General features: G+C 36.4%; 1 protein-coding gene across 1 annotated transcript in view; it reads left to right on the forward strand.

Moving 5' to 3' along the window:
- Positions 1-23,473, forward strand: part of ADGRB3 (adhesion G protein-coupled receptor B3) — a 440,870-nt gene that overhangs the window by 372,565 nt on the left and 44,832 nt on the right. The gene's annotated exons all lie outside the window — the stretch shown is intronic.

The raw sequence follows: 23,473 nt of genomic DNA on the forward strand, positions 1-23,473 counted from the left end.
CTTTAAAGCTTTTCTGAGTCTCCAGCAATTGATTAAGCTTACACTTCTGCATTTATTTCCATTCATCCCTTCTAGCATATAGGCTAACACAATAATGGAGAGAAGTTATTAATTTTTACCTGACTATCTGAGAAAAATGGAAGACCTGATAGCAAAGTCATAGCCAGATACCATAATATTTCATAATGAACTTGTGCAATGACAGTTGTCATTATCCATCTCTGTTTCTCAGTTTGCCTAATTCAGCATTACAATGGCAGGAGACACCTTCCTTTTCCATCCTATCAACCACAATTAGAATATGATGAAACAAGCATGACTTTAGTACATCTAGTTTCTCTCACTCGGCTTTTTTTCTGCCTTCATCCTTTGTCAAGTGAAGCAGGGGAAACTCATTTAGTGACCTGTCATGGTGAGTAGAGAGATACCACACAAAACTTTGTGGAAACGCCTATTTAGTGATTTATGGATTTATTGCTAGTATATATCCTGCTATGCTGCTGCAAGAAAGTACTTTTTCAAGTTCATTCCAAAAATACCCGTTTTCAGTCTTCCCCAATGAGAAAAGACCCAGGTGGGAAATATTCCCTGAAGACACATAGCTGCAGGCTGTGGATAAGGCCACAATCCTGGCAGAGGAAGAGCAGTTTGTCTGAGAGAATCTGCCCCATAGAGCCTCCAGGGAAGAGGGAGCCTCCTCAAACCCAAAAGCAATAAGATTCCCCATTCTAGCACTAGAGTACCTAGGAACAGTAGCTTTTTAAAGCTACCAGCTAAGTCTGGTAAATGAAGTTTTGAAACTCCTCCCTGTTATGCCTGCACCATTAGCAGTGTCTTGTTTGAAGGAAGAATGCATTGCAAGCTACTGGTAGTCTATCAGCTACACTTGATTGCACTCCATCAACTGCTGGCAAATTTTTTTACAGCCACTCTCTCTCTCTCAATTTTCCCTTTGATCGACTGGCCAAGAAGACTTATTGCAACAGAAGCATACTGAGTCTTGCAGAGTAAACTGCATAGCAAATCTCTCAGACAGAGGCACCGGCACTGACAATTTCTTGAAGCCTTAAGGTTATTTTTTCTTCAAAATTAACTTATTATACATTATATAGCTTAATGATAAGAGCAGCTTGGCTGTGTTTTTTTCATATACCAAACTCATCCTTTCCAAAATAGAGGATGACAGTTTATTTTCACATACTTACAGACTAATGAGATCCACTCAGAAAGAAACATCTGCCAATAATGTGAATATTGTGTTCGCTTTCATACATACAAATCCCTGCTTATAACAGTCTTTGTCCTTATCTTGACAATATTGTACAAGCTTTTTCATTTCAAGAATCAGACTCGCAGTTTTCTCTCTGCTTGCCCACACATGCTGTGCAAGTAATATCCCTTGTATCTCTGTCATTACAAAATTTCACATCACCCACCTAAGTAACATATACGTAAAAACTTGTAAATTCTTTGGAAAATTGCGTCATAAAAAGATCTTCTAGGCTGGTCTTACTAGCTCAGGTTTCATCTAGTGAAGGGAAAGTAAGCCTCATAGCTTGCCATTTATAAAGGTTTAAGAGTGAATTTGAGTTTTCTCACAAAACAGAAATGAAGGAAAGGATAGAACAACAATGGTTAAATAAAACCCAGAAAGCTTAAAGGAAAACTAATTTAAAATACAGCAAAAAAAAAAAAAAAGTTCAATTTAAAAGTTAATGTTGATGTAAAAGGCACATAGAATTATATTAGTGCTTTAAATTATTGTTAAACCCCTGGGAATATACAAGTATGAAAATTGTCCAAATCCAGACATCAAATTTTATTGTCTTCAAGGCAAGTCTGTAGCTTTTTTTATGCAGTGGAGAATAGAGAATATAAAATTTTAGACAAGATATCAAGTGAAGCAGCAGTGAAACTGTGTTTACATAAAATAGCCAGTAACAATCATAGCCAAGTGACTTTGACCAGTGTACCTTTCGGTGTCCAGTAAGCCCCTTGTTTGTAAGAAATAGGATGCTTTCCATATGCTGCACAGTAAACATTTGTATCAACAGAGAACAATAAAATATGAACAATTTTAAAAGTGAATTTGCTAGACCAGCAAAACCAACTAATGTAGAAGAGGAAGAAACAATGTTCCTGTTTTTCTTCTGTAACAGCCATCAAACAGGACCACCATCCATCCGTCAGAATGAGAAATGAGTTTGTAGTGAACACAAAGTAACACCCACGCCCTTACATACACAAGCACCTTCTAAAAGGAAGGGGATTTACAAGTGTAATACAGGAGGGGTTTTCCAAAGGGAAGACCAAATTATTGCAGGTGCTTAGGCATCTAGAGGTGTATCAGTCAGAAGTTCAGCCGATAGATGCAGACTTGTTCTTCTCATCTCTACTTTGACTTGTTTACTCTCCTGCTTTTTTGTGAGCTGATACTGATACTGTCCATCCATTTCCAATATAGACAACAGTTTTCAAACGACGATACCGCAGAATTTATGACTGTTTCACACACAAGTCTTTACATAAGGCTTTAATAGCAGTTCTTTAATTTTTTGTTTGACACCATATTATCCATCATTTTGAACCTAGAATGATTTTGCTAGTTTTGAATCATCACCTGTATGTCATGGTGTCCTCGAGCACCCGTACAAACAATGTTTATTTTTTGAATATTGATGCTTCTGTTATAGTCTGTGGAATGTAAATGCAAATTCATGACTAGAAGCTTTTTCCTGTTAGATGAACTAATTTTTTTCTGATTTCATATTTTTTTCATCTAAAATGACTTAAAAGAATAATTTATCCCTAATATTTTAAAACAAAAAGTGAAAGTGCTTTTGCATAATATTCCATTTTAATTGCTCTGCACTAGTACCTTAATACATCTTGCATAGTATCAGCAGTTAAGAAGGGAAATAAACTGAAAGAATCTGGACTGTGAAGTTTGCTATATTCCTATTTAATTCTGTAGTAAGCTCACACAGCAGTGCAGGGATGAAAGAAAGACCTTGTTTAAAAAATGGGGATCTGCCACATATGTTGTGGACATCCAAAACATTTTAGTTGAAAGTGCTACACTATGAAAAATTTGTGTTATTTCAAAGAATTAAATAAAAGGCTTAGCTATTTACTGCCAAATACTTCACATAACCATTTATTACTGTTCAAAGTGGGTCTAAGTGCCACAAAATGAGAACAGTATTCCCACTTCTAACTCATATTAAGAAAGAGTTAAGAAATAGAGATAGAGATAGAGATAGAGATAGAGATAGAGATAGAGATAGAGATAGAGATAGAGATAGAGATAGAGATAGAGATAGAGATAGAGATAGAGATAGAGATGGAGATGGAGATGGAGATGGAGATGGAGATGGAGATGGAGATGGAGATGGAGATGGAGATGGAGATAGAGATAGAGATAGAGATAGAGATAGAGATAGAGATAGAGATAGAGATAGAGATAGAGATAGAGATAGAGATAGAGATAGAGATAGAGATAGAGATAGAGAGATAGAGATAGAGATAGAGATAGAGATAGAGATAGAGATAGAGATAGAGATAGATAGAGATATAAAGGTATATAAATACAGAGGCATTTATTCATGAAGAGAAAGGATCAGTTTAAAGACATGCAATGTCCAGAGAAGTTCAAGTAGCAGAAATTTTGAAAAGATTGCAGCTGTAGTTGAATCACATACGAGTAATACAAAGTCAAGGTAAGGGGAAAAGTGCAAATGTTACTATTGCTGAATCTGGAAAATCTGAAAAGAATATTATTCTTTTACTATAAAAACTATCTATTAAGTATGTAAGTGAAATATAAACTATTTCCTGACAGCATGTATCTGGAAGAGGACAAAGCAAGCTGTCCATTTTTATAACATTTTCCATGAAGATATTAGTGATAGTTAATAAAAGGATTCATTTGGGTTTTGTCTTAAACTTCCCTAAAATCCTCTGACTTAAAGAAAAGTATGTAGTTCTCATAATTCATTGTCTGGGAGTTTCACATTCATCACTGTATTTGTCCTTACAGTACTTTTGGAGGGAAATATTATTTTTCTCACTTCACAAATGTGGGGGGAGAGAGGGGCTATCAGTAATATTTCATATAATAAGTACCCAGGCATGTTTGAGCAAAAAGAAGTGATAGAAAACTTTCTCAAAATTTTGGCTTCTAAATTAAGTTTTGAGGCAGTAGGAGAAGCACTACTCAAATGTTTTCAGAAAGACAAAATAGGATCCATGTTTTGTTACAAGGGTTTCAGAGACTTTGGCTTTGTCTATACATCTTCTATTAATTAAATGAGCCAGGAACTCTTCTCTGGCTCTGAGAGTAATCCATAAAAGCTCTTGTCTTCCAGAAGAAGCAAGGTGCATCCATGCAGCCTTTTGGCCTGTGCTGTCCTTTGGAGTGTGATGAGTATCGCACAGAGTGGTATTGCTTGGCAGAGGCCATGGCAAAGATGATGCCAGCATTCCAGCAGTGTGGATAGTTACCCACCAGGTACTGGAACCCATAGCCTATCCTTCCTTAGCTTGTTAGTCTAGACATGGTCTGCATTTTGAAAATATTGCTTGATTTGTGTGCATGTGATAAAGTCTTGAAACTGTAATCAAGTTGTTATATCTAGCAAAGTCACTGCTACAGAAATTTTCCTATGTTCTCCTTAGGAAAAACAAACCAAAGCAAACAAAACCCCAAACAATAAAACAAGTCTAAAAGCAAAGTCTAAAATAACACCAGTAAAAACTCTCTACACCCCTTGCCAAAGAGTTCTATGGAATCTGAGAAGGTATATTTTCTGTTTGCTTATTTCCATCACCTTATTCTCCTAGTGTCTGAAACTCAATCAGAACAAGCTACCGTACAGGTTACTGTTCTTAGTACGCTGACTCTGCTTGTATCCTGGTGTCACTCAAATTTGGGAAGAGACCTCTTTCTGAAATACAATATAGATTAGAGAGTGCTGTCTCTTCAATATTTGGTCATCAGATGTGTGCAATCAATTCAGTCTTTCCAAAACAATAGTAAGTTTGTTAAATGCTGACTTCACTAATACTTCCCTCTTTGGCAGAATTTGGCAGGTTTCTGGCAAGTCTAGTCCATTAGTTTTTCATCTCTTAATTTGCTGATATTAACTCTCAGGTACTGGGATTTTTTCCAAGACAAGGTCAATGTAGAGCTGAAAATCTTTCTTTAAAGCCTTTTCTTCTTGTGTTGATAGCTGCTTTATTTAAGCAGTGGATAGTGGCCACTGTCATAAATATTTTTGCCTCTGCACAATGCTAAAAAAATAAAAGTCTTGAAGTCCGATATAGAATGTCATGCAAAAATTTTGAACCAGAGAATTCCACTCAGTGTTCTTTTTTTTATTATTATTATTATGTGATAGGAAAAATAAAAAGACTACTAGTATCTTCTTTTCCACTTTGATTTATCAGTCGTTTTCTGTAAAGACTTTTCACATGGCCATAACTTGACGGGTCTTCTTCCAACTACTTTGTCTATGTGTTTGTCTATGGCATGCTGATTGCAAGATGCTGCACCCAACATTGTTGTTGTTATAGAAAAGCTCTGCAAAAAATATTGTCTTAGAATGGTTCTTTTATTTCTTACTTTTCTGTAACTTTTTAAAGTCATGTGTGTGACTCCAAAAATGTAAGAATAAAAAATAGTTTTTAAAAGTTTCTCCCTTTATTCTTCACAGCCAGGTATCATATTATATTAGAAACACCCTTGTTAGTAAAGGTTTTTCTAAAATTGGCTGAATTTCCTATTTATTTATGTCACACTTGTGAATTTCCTGATTCATATTTCCAGTGAGAGAAAGACTCATTTTTTGGGCCTCAAATCTGTATTTACTAATGTATCATATTTTGTAACATCTCTGGTGTAAATGCACATATTCTGGTTATATATGGCGATATTAAGAACTGTCGATGAAACTGTATCTGAGCCACAACTGGTTCTGCTTCCAGAGAGTGGACAAGCAGTAGCAATTAGTCTGAATGATCATTTTAGAGGTGCTCAAGTGGTGAAGGTCTGTGACCAACACCCGTTACATACACAGCTTCCTGATAAGGGCTTTCCTGCAGGTGTACAGCAATTCTTCATCTGGGTGGATTTTCCAGGACCCTACACTAACATCTGACTGTGGGCACACTTTGGTCACTGACATTCAATTTAATGCCCAGTGAGCTACAGACAGCAAATGGTGTTGTCTGCGTGTCCTTAAAAATGCACAACTTCCCTGACGGGCTTCAGTTAATTCTTCACAGTTGTGACTTTCTCTTTTCCTCAATATTGCCCGATAAAATCCCTCTTTTGCTGCTAACATGTTAACTGTGTTGCTATTTTTTAACGCTTCGTGAGACCTCACTTTTCCTGGTGTGAGATCTGGGTCTAAATAAAGCTGTGCTGGCAAACTAGCATCTCTGATGCTATCTTGTCTTTTATTAGTGTCTGCTTTTAACATTCTGTTTTTGCAGGGTTCAGCAAGACTGAACTGCAGCAGCTAAAACCTGTTTCCTTTTTTTTTCCCTCTCTTACTCCTGGAACCCTCCAATAGATTTGGCATTATCAAATCTTCTTTTTTTTGCTCAGCCTATTAATATGAAAAGTCCCTCGTTCTTTGTTGTATCCTTTTCTTCCATTGATTCTCTGAGAAGGGACATGCAGGGTCTTCAGCAATGCCACCTGTGTCATGGATCAGAACATTTTCCTGATATTGCCAATTATGTTACAAGCTCCTGATACTGCTGAAGTCTGTAGACCAAGCAAGGCCCTCACAGTAGCCTTTATGACACAGGCATTTGTAATCCTGGCTTCATTACTGCAGGGAGATGGAGTTGAGTTTCTTTCAGAAGTTTCCTCTTTTCCTGTTAATTCACCCTTGCACCAGTGTTGCAAGGTTTCTTTTTCTTTATTCCTCCTTTGGATAGCATGCTTCTTTCCACTCTTTGTGTCACTGTGGGTGGCCACGTATAACAAACATTCCTAATATTTGAGCTTCAGGTGAAAATGTTTTCAAAAGTGGACATTCTTTCTGCTTACTCTCTTCATCCTTCTACAAGGTTGGATTCCTCTCTTCTAAAAAATTGCACAGACCACTGCCCAGCCCATTGTTTTATCTGCTGATATAAAGACACAACTCCTTTCTAGTGGTCAAACTGAAATTTTCCAACACCAGAAATAACAGTCAAAACAAATCTCTTGAGCAGACGGTATGGGCAACAGCTGTGGATCAGGGTGAGCTTTGCACTCAAACCCATCTGTACCTGGCAGGAGTTCCAGCCCAGGCCCAGCTGTGAGGACCAGATGAACCTTGCAAACCTCCCTTCAACACCACAGGCAAAGGGGATGAGATATCTGCCAGTATTATGGCTTTGGAATTTCCTGGGGTGAACAATCCCCTTGCCAGTACAAAGAGGCACACAGAGAGCAGAGATCTGGCCCCTTCAATTTCAGTTGCCCTAGGAAAATTACTTCTTTGAAATTTATCAGTATGTTTTGGCAGATGTAATTCCATTAATTCTGGTGGCTTTGTTAACACATCATAGCATGTTTCTTAGATCCCTCACCTCTGTAACTTTTCTAAGTAGAAGTGATGTGTAAGTATGCCTGTCATATCAATTTCAAAACATTGGGACTAGAAAATAGGGTTACATCAAGGTGAAGCAGTCCAGTGGCTGGGATAAACTAAACAAGTGCAAGGATCACTTTTTTAGTGGGGTTTAGACACAAGAGGAGTGGGAAGCAGTGCAGCTACTATTCTCAGTTGTGCGTTTTTATTAGAAACATATACAATCCTTTTTTATTTGTGTAAGAATTTCTTTCTGAAGATGTCTGTTCAGTGTCCACAGCATTCCTTCCCTAAAAACACATTTTACTAATATGGTTTTTTACTAATACTTTTTTTTTATTTTTTACTAAAATCAATAAAAAGAAATATAAATTTTTAAGTAGAAAAATGTGCCAAGAAGTGTGTCTATCATGTACAAGAAAGACCAGGCAATGATTCTTGTGAAAAAATTGAGTGTGAAACCAAGTATTTCTGTTAACAGAAAATTTATCCTGAATTAATGTTCTTATCATCAGTTTGTTCTTTTGCTAAAAATCAAAAAATAAATATTAAAACAAACAAAAAACCAAACTAACAAACCAACCAAACAAAAACCCAACACCAACCACTCAAACTCAAACCTCCAAACAGCTTTGACAAATATGCAATAAACCATGAGAGCTAAATATCACCAGCCCTCACTTTCAAGAATGATACTTACATTTTCAACTCAGAAAAGTAAACCAAACCCCAAAATATAAGCATGTACAGTTTTCATTCTAAAATAAGAAAAATTATAAATATTTCAGGAAACTCCTATAACACAAAACACCTATAAAAAGCCAAATTTTTTTGCCTATCTTTCAAAAGATATGTTACTAGGCTTCAAATCAGGTAATTAAACCAACATTTTTGGATAGCCATGCAGATTCAAAATAACCTGGGACATCCTTCGTGGACTTCTTAGTTTGCCTTTGATGACTCTGGGCATCTTCCTCAGGCTGTCTGCTTCAGTCAGATAGAATAGCAGAAGGCAAAAGGACAATATCAACAATACATGAAGCTATTTTTATAGTGTCTGAATCGATCTCTATGGCAACATTTTTTAACCTATTTAGATTTTTTAAAAAATCTCTGTATCTCTCTTCCCCTTATTGCGTTATTCTGTTGAGTGACAAATATTGATAGAAAAATGAACACAATGTCCACAAACAAACACCTGTTGAGTTTGGAAGAATAGGTGCTTCTTTGCTTTATATTTGACCTTTTGCTTAAACAGATATTTCAAAGACATCTCACTAAACTTCTTTCCAGTTCTTTGAGAAAAAATTAATAGGAAAAAAGAAAGATACATTCAACTTGCAATCCAATTACTCCAAACATGCATAGATGTAAAATTTTTCGAGTTTGTGTTTGAAGACAGTGCTGCGTGTGTCGTCATCATGTTTTTCACTTGAGGGAGACAAATACAGGCAGGAAAATAAAATAGTTTTCCAAGGTCATCCAGCCAGCTAGCAGTTTCCCTTACTGTAGTAGCAGATTTACACATTCTCAGTAATTAAACAAGTGGTTTCTGATATTACACTTTATACCTAAGGTCTCCTTATTTGGCAGGTTTACATATCTGACTCACTATATTCTTGTCGCTCCCTTCTGCTGTATGAAAAATGCCCACAAACAAGCAGGAAATAGGACTATACCCCGAGAACTTCCAAAATGATTGCTTCAAAAGGACGCTAAATTCATTGAGAGAAAGAAATCTTTATGAAAGTGGAGGAAATTTGTTTTTGAAAATCCTATGTAGCTGTAATCCATCAAAGTTCCATATAAGAATAGTAGGTCTGAAACATATGTTCTTTATTGGAGGAAAAAATAGCTGAAACTGAAGAGTGATGGCTGTAATGAAGTGGGGATGATAAAAAAAATGTGCAGTGTTGGGGTGAAAGCAGCTGGTGCTGGCCTGGGCTACCTGCAGGAGAGTTTCTCTGAGAATCTGGACCTTGGTGAAACAGACAGCAGAGGAGTGCTTGTTTTCACTGTGGAGATGAATGGGATTTTCTTCACACTGGAAGAATTCTTATCCCTCATGAAGTGACCTGATTTTTAAAATTATCTGGTATAATTTTGCTACCTGCCAGCTTTAGAACGTAAGAACAGCAGAATCAGCTCAGCTCAGTGATCTGCCTTATTCACTGTGCTGTCTACATTAACCAGACATACAGGAAAGACTACAGAAACAGGAATGAGTGATCCTATCTCTGATATCACTTCATGACTTTTTGCAGTCAGCAATTTAAAGATTTTCTGAGCCAGGACTCCATCCAAAGCATCCATCAGTCAGGCTATTCTCTAATCCACTTTAAACTCATTTATCACTTTGGCTACCTTCAAATCCTAAAGCAGCGATTCTGCATTTCAATTTTTGTTGTGTATCAATCACATAAAAATCAAATAATAGGTTGAACATCCTAGCTCTAACACTTAAAATTTTATTTGAATGCAAATTACATTATTTGTATCCTGAGCAGAGTTGTTTGTCTTTACAGTCACTCACAATAACTGGAAGTAAATTTCAAAAAGCACCACAGATGAGACTGATTCATGTGTATCCAACACTCAGACAAAATTGCAGATGATCGGCTGCATCCTGTTGGCTCTTGTGCTTCATGCAAAACCCAGAGTGCTGTGATACAAGCCAAAGTGTCATCATTTCAGCTTCATCAGAATGTGCTTATATTTTTAAGCACCAGCAATTTTCTTACAAATACTATAAACTCTGCAATTTATTTAATTGAAAATTTAGTGTTAGATAGTTTTTGATTTAGAATAAGAAACTCTAAGAGGAAGTTTTGAAATGTATTGGTGGTAGTTTACTGAGATCAATTGAGTAATTAAAATGGGTGTTCTCACCAGAAAAGTTTTTTTAAAAAAGAGTGTCAATAATATCAACCAGTTCTTTCATACCACATATAGACAGCAAGTTGTCTTAAAACTGGCCAACTAAATGTAGAATAAAATAGCAAAGAATAGGTTTTTTAAAAAAATTTAATGGCTAAAATTAGCAAAGTTATTTACAGGAGAGGGGGAAGAAAAAGGCACTAAATAGCCACTTCATCTGGATGAAGTTTATTCAACAGCAGTTCTAAAGTAATTAATAGCAAGCACTTACCATAAAGCCATCATAGCATTGCCACCTTCAAGGGCTGAAAGCAATTTATCTTTAGGAACTACATCCTAGCGTGGATTGAGAAGGTAATATTAATGAAGGAGAGAACGAGGAAATAATAGCACGCTTAAAGCTGACTAGAACTGAAATCAATGACAAGAGGCAGCCAGACACACATGAGTAATTTATTAAGCAGTGATAGATTTGGGTAAATAACACTGCAAAATCAGTCCTTCTTCAGATATGTGAGGTGAAGATAAATTGGCAGTTTTGTAAACTGAGCAATTCTGTTTGCCCTTTGACTAATAGGTAAAACAGGACCTCAAGAAATGCCCTTGGTCTTTTCCTACCTGACTCTCACTGATGTATTTATACCAAAAGCTATATTAAATCCCCTGGAGTAAAGACACTACTAGAATTAAACTTCTGTCAAGGCATTGCCCTGAGTGATTGGGTTACTGGCAATCGTGTTTATCAGGCTTCCTGGAGTGCTGGGCTCTGCAAGGAGACTGCAGCCTGACTCGAGCACAGAGCATATGCAGTTCACAACACTGAAGTAAAAACAATAAAGGTGTTGGCTTGTGTAAGTCCATCCTCCCTGGTAAAATACATGTTCATTCACACAGTGATCTCATACAGGTTATTAGAGACTACAAATCACCTTCTTATAAAACATTAATATCTTCTCTCTGTATGTTTAAGTGGCCACTATTCTGCTATGAGTGGAGCAGCAGATTAAATAGCCCAAATAACCAGGGGAAACTCAGGCCATCTTCTTTCATGTGCTGCAAGAATAAAACACCTTTTAAACAAATGTTCATAATGGGGAATTTGTACACTGTCTGATTCCTCTTGTCACTGCTTAGATTTCCACTGCTCAGAAATTTATACTTGATTTAATTAATATTAAATTGATTGTGTAGACTTTCTGGTTTCCTGCTGCTTCCTGAAAAATTGAGACACTAACTATTTTATTGTGGTAGGCATCTTTAATGGCAAGTTCTTCAAATTCCTTGGAAAGCATTATCTCAGAGCATATATAATGCTCCCCTGAAGAAAGCTATCATGTTGCTAGGCACTAGTTCTCTATAGATCATCTTGCTGAAATCTCTATGCACTCTCTCCACAAAATTTTTCCCTCCTCATTTGGAGACCTCTTTTGTTCTCAGCAGGAAGCTCATGTTCTTAGACTCCCTGGGAGCTAAACAAAAGTGAAACCAGTGGATATGAAGCCTTGCAGAGAGCTTTGGGTCCTCACAAGGCTCCCTACAGGGACTTCTGTAGGGAGAATGTATTTAGAACATACAGGAGGAAGAACCTTCTTCCTACTGGTATCTGTGAGGAACCAGTGCTATCCTAAAAGTAATGATGTCCCAGATTCCTCTTCCAGATTGTGCTAACATATTACCTTACATCATAAGGATGGACTAACTCAGCTAAACCTTTTCTGTGGCTCTATGAGAAGAAGCAGAGGGGGGAGGAATACAGGCGTGAAAGTCAGAGCCATTAAAAAGATTGCTATTTCCCTTTTTCAGGAAACCTGGCTTGAAGTAATATGACAGAGAAACTTTCATTAGTTATAAATCCTTCTGCTGCATATGAGTGTTCTACAGAATCAGTTCATTCTTTGTTCCTTTTAACAACCAGGTTGTCATAGTGTTCTTTAATAATCACAACTTTACAACTTTTTAAAATCATGCTAAAGGAATCACTGTGAAAGTTTCCACACTGCTTTGTCATAAATATTAAACCTTTTAACATAACAGATAAAGAGAATTGAATGAATCTGATACGACACAGAATTTCCTCCTTTCTGGAAGACAATGCAAAGGTATTAAGAGCATAAATGGTTTCACCCTTTATAAGAAAAATAATTTTTGACATTTTTCTATCTTGTGCAAGCGATGAATAGAAACTAATGTCAAAATGTTAGCTGACTTTTTAACCTATTGTTCTTCCCATTCTCAATCAAACTTCTGTGTACATGTGTGGTCACACTCTCTTCTCTCTGGTTGTGGATACTATTACTTTTTTCTTTCAACTTCCATGAATTAATCTAATTTTCTGTGGTCCCCGTTGCCATGGTATAAAATTACAAGAAACTACCTCCTTTGATTTCCTCAGTGTGCATAGGTATCCATAGCTCTAAAATCTTCCAGCTATGTGAAAATCGCTGAGATTTCATTAATATCATTAGAAACACATAATTACACAATATTTTCCCTCTTCTGTGTTTAGAGGGACTCTAAATTTATAACCTATTTATTTTTAGCTATGTTTTGCATTAAATAAAGCCCTCTATTAGGAATTTCTTTCTTCCAGATGCAATTTAGTCCTGAGGATGAGGCAGCTTCATTGCTATTATGTGTATTTCTGCATGAACAAAAAATGTATGGCCTCTGAAACAACCCATGGCTAATTGATTAAAGGCATTAGAAATTAATATCATCACCATAAATGTAATTAATGTGATTCATGATCCTATTGTGTAATAACTTTGCATTGACACTGCCAGTTGCCCAAATTGGATATTCTGTTCTTTTCCCTCACTCTGCATTTACTCTCACGTACACAGGTTGACAAGATCTGGTACAGAGCTGTAAAGCAGTCTCCTCTGTCTTCTGTCTGCTGAAAATATTGTTTTGCCATGCATTATCTATCCAAAGGTCACTCTACCTTCACTTGCTTTTCTAGTATGATAATGTGCTCTGATTTTGTTACAGGGAAAGGATATCTATTTCTGAAAAAAAAAAAATTGGTTTTGAACTAAAAGAAACAGTAAAAGTTGTTGAACTACATATATACATACATGTATGCCTTAAACAACTTTCAGAAGCATTTGCATTAATTTTTTTAAAAGTGGCTGTTTGTCTGTGTTTGTCTACACATTCTATGAACATGTTCAAAAGCATCTGTTCCCCTTTGTTCATAAGCATTTGTGGGGACACCTGCACACACTCTGCATTTGGGTTAATTTTTAGGTTTCTCTACTGGGTTTGACTGAGACGGAGCTAATTTTTCTCACAGAATCCTACATGGTATTGTGGTTTGGATTTCTGAATAAAAGGAGTGTTGCTGACACGCTGATGTTTTAGCTATTGCTGAGCAGTGATTACACAGCATCAAGACCTTCACTGTTTCTCAGCTGCCCTGGCAGTGTGTCGGCTGAGGTGGACAAGAAGTTGGGAGGGAACAGACAGCTGACCCCAAATGACCAAGAGTTATCCCATGCAGCATGACAACACGCTCAGCAATACAACCAGCACTGGTCTTTTAAAGGTGGCTGTTGCTTAGAGACTGGCTGGGCAACAGTCTGTTAGTGGGAGGTGGTGAGTGACTGCTTTTGCATCACTTGGTGCAGGCTTTTTTTTCCTTCACTTATTAACCATCTTTATCTCGACCCACAGGTTTTTCTCACTTTTGCTGTTCTGATTCTCTTCCCCGTATTGCTGGGGGAATGATCAAGTGACTGGGTGGGTGCTCAGCTGCTGGCCCAGGTCAGCCCACCACATTTGCTCAAGCCCACTTCATGTTTTACTGGTTAAGAGAACAAAGCCAAAGTGTTCTATGTGCCTCTCTAGGTGGGCCTGACCCCCAGCACTGGCATAAAGTCACCTGTACTCTGGAATAATTAGCATGCCTCCTGGCATGATTTTGTCCCACACTAGCTAGCATTATTCCAGTCAATTCCCCAAGCTTGGGATAGTTGGAACTGGCAAGGCACCAGTTTGGATGTGGCCACCTTAACTTTGGAGTAGAAAGAAATTCCCTGACATAGACATTTTCTGTACCATTTCAGCTGGCCGCAAGATGAATGAATGCTCTCTTACCCATTTTGTTATCAAGCACAAATAGATGTAACCATAGCATATCTTTTTAAAAATTGCTTTATCTATTTTATTTTAAATATAAACAGAAGTTATGTGGTATTAGAAGACTCAGGATTGCCAAAATAATGTAGATACTATCTCCCTTTCCTGTATTCTTTCTATTTCGGACTTACACAACTTCTTTCAAAAAGACCATTTCTTACTATCTCCATTCTACTAATCCTAAAAGACATTGTCCTTGGAGGAAAACTGAGCATGCTTGAAATTGAGGATGCTCTTAGGGGCAAAATCAAAGAAGAAAAAGAATGAAGGTATGTGACATATGGCACTGTTGTAATAGCATGACAAATCTATCGCCTCAGTGGTTTCAGGCAATCATGTTAAGGGGCTAAAACTCTTACAGATATGCAGAGAAGGAGTCTTTGCTGACACCAGTATCCCAGACAAGAAGATGGACTGTTTTCAAATGGCAGGAATATAATCATTACAGTCAGACTATCTGAAAGACAACTGCAGGCTTTGTTGTTGAACTTCTTATTTTAGGCATCATTTTGATTGCTGAGGAAACTCCCTAAAATTACAGCAATTTTATTGTTAGCAAATAACATCTAAATCAAAAATAGAGCAAACAGATGATCTGATTTAAGAGTGCAGATAGTCATGTGATAACCACATTTTCTTAGAAGAAAAAATTCTTTAACAAGAATGTGTTGCACTGGGGGGCAACACAAGGCAGTATTTTCTGTCTACCTAATGGTGACTTTTCCTGGTATTTTGTTTCACCAGTTTGCATTGCCTGCATTTGGATCCTCGTGGTGGAATTTGAAGTTTCATATATGTATCCATTCTACTACCCTCTTACATTACACCATCTTTTCAAGGAAGCTCCCTCAATTCCTTGCCTTCGCCTGTGCCTGGACACCTCCTCCTCTTTTTCTCAGAACTCCATAGGGAGAGCCCTCTCATCTGTGTTCTGAGCCACTCTTTTCTTTGCTGACATTGCTGACTCATTTGTAACCCTTGTGCTTAGCTCAGCCACCTCTTCATTACCAGTCCTGGCTCATTGCCCCTAGCTACTCACACAGTCCCCATCATGAACTTTTAAATAAATTAAAGTTAGGAAGACTCAGGACCTTTGGAACATGAGTTACTTATCACTCTAATTGACTACTGGCTCTTGTGTTCTTCATTCTTCTCCAAACAGGTATAGCCATTGAGCTAATGCAAACAAATATTTCTTATTACTTAAAATTACTTGCAACAACGCAAAGAGAGATTTTAAAAGCTCAATATCTTTATCTAGTAAGCTGAAATGATTATAGAGCACATCGTATGTTACAGCAAAACAGCTTTTTCTTCACTGTTAATGTAGTTGTCTCATTATTATAGCTCTTCAAATCTGCCAAGAGCATTTGTCCACATTTAAGAGAGCACACTACACATTCCATATTTTAAAATTATAGCAATATGAAATTTTCAGAGCCTAAAAAATGTTCCTGAGAAACAACTGTCCTGAAAACCAAAGTGTAATAACATCAGTGAAGCTTTTTAATTACTGATCCATAATCTGTATGTTAATTTGCGTAGTTCCCAAGTAAATAGAAGTCTTTCTGACAGCCCAGTAGCAGCATTCTGACAGCCAGCATGCATTCTCTTTTCTCCTCTGATTCACACTCAGTTGCAGAGACTTTTCAGGCCAAATTGTGCATGCATCAATATGAATCCAGCCCCTTCTGTTCACACTGCACCTTCAGTGCTGCTTCTATATTGCTGCTACCCACAATTAAGAACAAGAACAAAACTCATTTTCTATTGGTTTTCAATGGTTTTCAGAGACCAGGCTGATTTTGCTTGCCCATCAATTCAAAAAACAAATCTATATTTTACCCACAAATCTACATTTTATCCTTCTTTAAGTAATAAATCTTTCAGACTTGGTGATGCAAAACTTCACAAAACTGTTTTTATAGAGCAATTTTTCAAGATAGCATCAATTTCAATTTAATTTTTTAATTCTCATTCCTCAATAATTCAGTAATGAAGAAGTTGTTTTAAGAAAGCATACCAGTAGTTTCCACTTTTTTACCTAAATTGAGCATAATCACTTTGCATTCAAAGGAGTTGTTTAAAAAAAAAAAAAAAAAAAAGCCAAAAACATCACCACCAAGAAAAAGAATACAATTAGAAAAGGGTCATCTCTGGATCTCTGACACAGGGAAGCATCACTGCTATCAGTGTGATAGCCATTTGAGACTAATTTATATAAATTTATTTTATGCTTTAGAGTTTTAAAGGGCTTCTTATTTTCTTTTCTATCTACCTGTAAGCCTCTTATTCTGAGCATCACAAAGTTCAGAACACATTTATTTGGGGTCCCAGTTAAAATATTAAGTTATTTTGTTCTGACAGAGCTGATGTTTACCTTGTTTAAAGTGTTTAACATCAAGTCAACACAATATATTCATGATGTGAAGTAGGCCATATTCACTTACCAGAAAAAATGCTCATCCAATACTTTGTAAACATTTAAAGCACTTAAGATAAGAAGCAAGATCACAAGCCTCTGCTCATGCATATTTCATCCCTTATTCTATAGGTGTAACATCCAGTATAAAGCCCACTTAAATTAATGGGAGTCTTTCCACTGACTTCTGAATTAATCATGTAAACAAGTAGAGGATCCTATTCCTTCCCTTCCTGCCTCCCCAGGAAAACACACATCTTCACAGCACAAAGGCTGAAGGGGAAGAAATTGTGTTGCCAGGTTTTGTAATCGAAGAAATTAAATTGCCTCTGAGTAACCTGCTCTGTGATACTGCTTGTGCAGAACTCATTTCCTTAAATATAACCTGGCAACAACAATCCGAACCAGCGAGGACTAAAATGAGTACGAGCGTAAGGAATTTGTATGAGAATTGTCTTCCACCTGGCTTTCAATTTGCTGTAGGCATGTCACCAAGAAAGCAATTCTGAGTTGTTAAACAGTGCAAACCTGAGCTTTGTACTGACAATCTCCAAAGAATGCTGCAAACAACATGGAATGAATTTTACTGTCTCATATATTAGTTATAGCTCAGCGTAACATGAATTATCCAGCTGGACTTCTTGCCTTTACCCCTCCTAGTCACCAAAATGAGCCACAAATATTTCTATAGCCCCAAGGCAAATTAGCACAACACACCTTCCATCCCTTACACTCAAGCCCTCCAGGGCAGGAGCACATTGAGTGCAAGAAGTGTTGCTGGCCCAGGCTCTCTTCCAGTCTCTGTGTGGACCTGGGCTAGGAGAACTATTTTTGGCCCAGGTCAAAACTGACAATTTATGCACATGCCAGTGGCTAAAGGATACCTTTGCTGATACTAGTGTAGATGTTCTGCCACACAACAGAGTGGGAAAGGTTTGCACAAGCAGCTAGAAACTTCAATGAATTCTTTTCCACCCCAAAAGACAAGAGACTATCCCTTCACATCTTGTTGATAGAATTATTTTGTACTATGTGTATTATAAGATCTGGAGAAGTATAGTGGCTAGCAGATGAATTATTTTGAATAAAACTCAGAAGTTCTCCATAGACATAACTGATGCTACAGTACAGCTATATTGTACAAGATAAATGCAGACTGTGTTGATATGAGTGATAGAGGTGACAGTTTTCAAGGGAGAACTTTGAAGAAAAGTAATTGCAAAGGGCAGAAATTAAAAAGAAGGCTCCATACACTTCTAGTGGCTCAAATATAAACAGCACTTCTACTGCTGAACTCTGCACCTGAGAAAAATGGGAGACATTCTGACTAGTCCTCCTAAGTAAGTGTGAAAAGAGATTGTAAATGCTTTACTCAAAAAAGGACAATTTTTAGAAGTAATTTCAAATGTGAATCTTGGTAAAAGAGGAGGAACTGAATTTGTCAGTAAATTCTGAAGAAACCTCAGGAGAAAATAGTAAGAAGGATATTAAAATTGTATATGGAAAGCACAAATGCACAGAAAAATTACAATTTAAAGTGTAAGTTTACTTCCAGATACATTTATACTGTTACAGTAGAATCACTGTGGTTATATTGTCAGATAAAAGGACAGATTCCAGAAGAGAAGAAAACCCTTAAATCAAATAACTGAACAAATAATATTGCACCCTGAGACTGGGCACAGGAATGGTCCCAAAGTTTAGCAACTATTTTGATAATTTGCATATGATGCAAAAAGAAAAGAAAAATAAAATTTGATGCTGAAAAACATTTGCTGTGAGATTGCCATGCTGTTGATAAAGGTGAGAGTGTAATTGTAAACTAAATCAAAGGAACTGCAGAAAGAGCTGGGTCATTTACAGCCAGCTTATATGCTATTTATCAGAACCTAGAAAGGCATCTTGCTTGTTGTGGGTAAACAAAGTGAGTTGAAGGACAAAAAATTGAGTGTCCTTAGTTATCACTCATTATCTTTGTAAGGCAAATCACCTAACTACTCAAAGATTACTGCTGTTGCACTGCAAGAACAGCTTGCTTTAAAAATCCAAGTAAAGGCTACCATTCATATTGTTTTGTACTGCATATAGAATCTTTCAGTATAATAATTAACTGTGCATATCTCATCACACAAATGCAAGTCAACTGATAATTATTCTCGGCTATCATGTCAGATATCAGAAAAAAAAGTGAAGTAAAGCGAGTTCAGTCTTCAACTGCTAAGGACAGCAGAAAAGACTTTTAGAAGAACCCTAAATTTTTCTTTGTGTTAATTCAAATAATTAGTTTCATAGCTGTTGGTTGAAAATACAAATAACATTATTTTAGAACAATTATTTCTACTATATTGCTATTTGCAATATCAGTATCTGATTTCTTGAGTTCTTTGCTTGAACAAGTGGTGTTAGCAGCACTGGAGTCTGTCAAAAGAAAGGAACATGGGATTTTCTAAATTATATGTTCAAAGCTTTATGGTGTCAGCAACGTTAATGATCCTGGAAGAGAAATCTAAAGTGCTGCAGTTATGATTTCTCAGACATTTAAGATCCTAAGAGTTTCAAATATGTTTGCAACTGAAGAGATTGCCGTATTTTTTCTCCCTTGCCATATTTTTTCTCACTGAAAATATGTCTCCCTTCCAGAAAATCACTCCTTGAAAGGAATTTCTTACTTCTTTGTCCCACAAATATGAATATTCATCTATTTTAACATGTCACTTTACTCTATAAATCAGTATTTAATCTAGCATTCAATATTGTCTGACCAGTATACTGTATCCCTGTATTCTGACAGTCTGCTACTCCTGAGGCAAAGATACTGTATTGCCCAAATCAGTTTAAAAATAGGTAAAAATAAAAAAATTAAATTCAGAATAATAAGCAGTATCTTCTGTTATGAATTTACATTTTTGATTTAAAAAAGGGAAAGATACACTGTTTAAGAGTTGATGGCTTAAGAGTCACTAAAAGAAAATAAAATATACAAATTTTGTCATAGAATTAATTTTCTTCTTTTTACTGTGTCCTTTGCATCATCTTTGATTTGTTTGTTCTTTCTTTCATTTATTCATTATTCTGGTCTTTAGGTTCTCTTTGTGAACTCAGTGCATGATCAGAACATCATAGGAATAGCACCCATTTAATTTATCTCCTTAGGCTTATCTCCGCAGAGATAAGTCAAAGGCAAGATTCCAATCTCTAATAAATTTTATTATTTAAATGGTTTTCTACTACCTCTTATTTCTGCTTCATTAAGTAATCTGAGTGGGATTTAGCCCCGTTCATTTTGGTACCAACAACACAGATTTTATTTTTCATGTTCATCTTGGAATAGCTTTGATTTTTATACTGTTTATCAGAATCCAGAGACAGTCAACAAATTTGTTGAAGGAAAAAGAACTGGTTTCAGGGCAAGAACACAAATCAGATGTTCTTACTTAACCCTCTTTGCCTTTGTGTGAAAGTTCTTTAGCAGAGGACAATGCTATTAAAAAAACAAACATATTTTTCTCTTAAAAAAAAAAATTGTTCTTCCAAAAAACCCAAACACAGCAGCCAGATACTAAAAGAATATTGATAAATTCTTAGTTTGAGGTTACATTTATGACCTACTGTTGCAGGTCATAAAAATGAATTCTCTACTTCACTCGTCATTATTATATAAAAAATATTAATCAGTAGAAATGTACCTTTGAATTTCCGTAGTTTATTAGATTTCTCAGCTGCAGTACACTCATTTGAAGTAGATGCTTTAAAAGTATGAGAGAAGGAAATAATTTGATTCCTGATGTGTGTTCGTGCTTTCAATAGTATATTGTTTATTAAAAAGGGATGAATGTTCTGAATTAGATATTTCAGGTAACGTAACACCTGAGACTCAAATAAGTCCATGAAACTATGCATTCTGAGGACATAAAAACTCCTTCCCCTTACTTATAAATAAATATGGGGAGCCAAGAACAAGAGCAACAGGAGGAAGAGGAGGTTAGAGTAAAAGTTTACTTAATTTTAGAAGCATGAAGAAAGAGTGAATAAATTAGGCTGTTGAAATTAATACTGTTGCAGGTTGACAGGTCCTCAGCACAGGCAATTAATTCAGTGAGTTTTAATAAACTAGAATTAGAAGCAAATGAGAAACATCTCTTGCTAAAGCAATGGGGAAGAAGTGTACCACTATCTCTTGATGCAGGCAGGCTGACACACTGCAGCTTTCTGTGAGTGATGGGCCACAAGGTTTGAGTTCTGCACTCAGGAAGGTGAGGGGAGGTGGTGGTTGCTGGCCAAGGAAGAGGAGGAGAGGAAGGAGCAATTGGCTGTAGTCTGTAACATGGCGAGCAAGAAAAAATGCTAATATATAATTTCTAAAATTAGACATATTCAGTGGTTCATTCAATAACAACCTTTGGTGGATATGGATTTTTGTTTCTATTTGGAAATTGACTTCCCAGATATAGTGCTTTCCCAGACAGAACAGCATTGTTTCCTTATTTATTTATCAAAGGGGAAGAATAAGGAAGTACATAAAAGCCATATTTCCAGTGGGGTATTGGACAACTGTGCTGAGCCCATGGCCATGCCTGGGAGGGGGCAGTTTTGTTTGCCAGGATTGCTTCTCTTGCAGGGAGGGAGGTTGAGTTCACTGCAAGCACTGCCTGCACATGAACCTGTCATTACAATCCCACAGCGGTTGCTTGGCGATGTCTTGAGGCTGATTTGCATCTTTCTGATGGGATGTGATGCAAATATACTGTTATATCAGTGATACCATTGTTGTTCATTAAAGACTGCTGCTGCTCAGAAGAGTTAGATATAATCAGCAGTCATATATTCCAGCTAGAGCACAGATTGCTTCTCATAAAACTTGCTTCTGTCTTCTCATTTTCTGCTCAACATTATCATTTACATTTTCATCACAGTTCTTTCTTCCACAGTAGCCATGTCCACGTTTGTCTCCGATTATCATCATCTCTGTTTTTCAATACAGAGGATAAATTATGAATTAGATCCTAGAGTGTGCACTCAAGTCAACCATAAGAGTTAGCAATGTTTTCACCAAAAAGATCAGAATTTGTTTGTATTTGCATTATTTATAAGTGAAATAATATATTCACTTATTTTTTCAAGATGTGTTTTAAACTATGCAGTTCCTTCTTAAAAGATACTGTACTGTTCCTCAAAAGTAATTTTGTTGTCAAATTCTTGCTCTGACAGAACTCACTAGCTTTTGCAAGAACACTGATCTTGCAATCAAAGAAAGCAAATTAAAATTGCATAGTAGGAATTCATAATATATGAACCAGCTAGTTAAATAAAGGACATTTTTGAATTTTCTATTATATTTATTGTGTGTTTCACTGCAGAACTTTCATTTTAAATAGATGGAGTTTGGGGTTTTTTTTTCATGTACAGGAAATACTGCTTTTAGTCTGGCTTTAGCTGGATAGATTTTATGAACCCATGTACCTTAGGGACATAAGCATAAGAATTAATGGCAAAGCCTAGGATGGAATACCTAGTTCTCTTTCAGGATCTGTTGGTTTTTTCCCAGTTTACATTACTTGTTGTTTTTTGGTTGTGGGTTTTGTTTTGTTTTTTTTTTTTTTAATTAACAACAACTCTCTTGCATATAATTATGCAGAACCCCTTTCCTCTAGATTTAAATAGTTAATTTGACTCAGGGTTTGAAGACAAGGTGTTTGTTACATCTGTAAATTCAAAGCAGGAAAGCATTACATTTTGACTCTTCAAGTGCATAAATTTCTGAAAGTTCAGAGGTTGATGCCAGCTCATGCTAATGTTAGCTGGTATCAGCAATCAGCTATTTATTTAAGATTGGAGTTAACCAGCACAACTGATTTCAGATAAGAATCTGGAAAAATTAACACCATGGAAAATTCAATCCAAAACATATTGGGAAGGAAAGAATGTAAAATGAACTAAAAAGCACGGATGGTGTAATACACAGGTGTCATATATATCATATCCTTCCTATCAGCCTAGAATCAGCAATATGGGCAAACACCTATATATAAAGTAGGAATGTGCATATCATGTCCCTAAATAATTTGCCCAGCTAGGATTTTAATAAAAACTCTTGACTAGCCTTAATACAAGGCTAAGCATAAAGTAACTATTAGATGTGTATGATGCATACAGAATCATGAAGTAATATCTACATCTTTCATTTTTTCATTAATTTATCTCATTGATGTTGCGGGTGTGAACTGTTTTTTCTTTTAATCGTAACATAATTTTGACACTTCTAATTGTGCTAAGGATAAATTGTGCTAATGGTATTCTCAACGTGACTGGTGTGGTCTTGGTTCTGGGGTACAAAGCAGAGTGCATTTTACAGCCTGCTACTGGCATTTTAAGCAACACAGTGGAGTGCAGATCATAATTTATGCCAAGAAGCTCATTTATGTAAGCTACAATGTCAAGTTTAATT

This window comes from Prinia subflava, chromosome 2, assembly GCF_021018805.1.
Source record: "Prinia subflava isolate CZ2003 ecotype Zambia chromosome 2, Cam_Psub_1.2, whole genome shotgun sequence".
NCBI classification, from domain to species: Eukaryota; Metazoa; Chordata; class Aves; order Passeriformes; family Cisticolidae; genus Prinia; species Prinia subflava.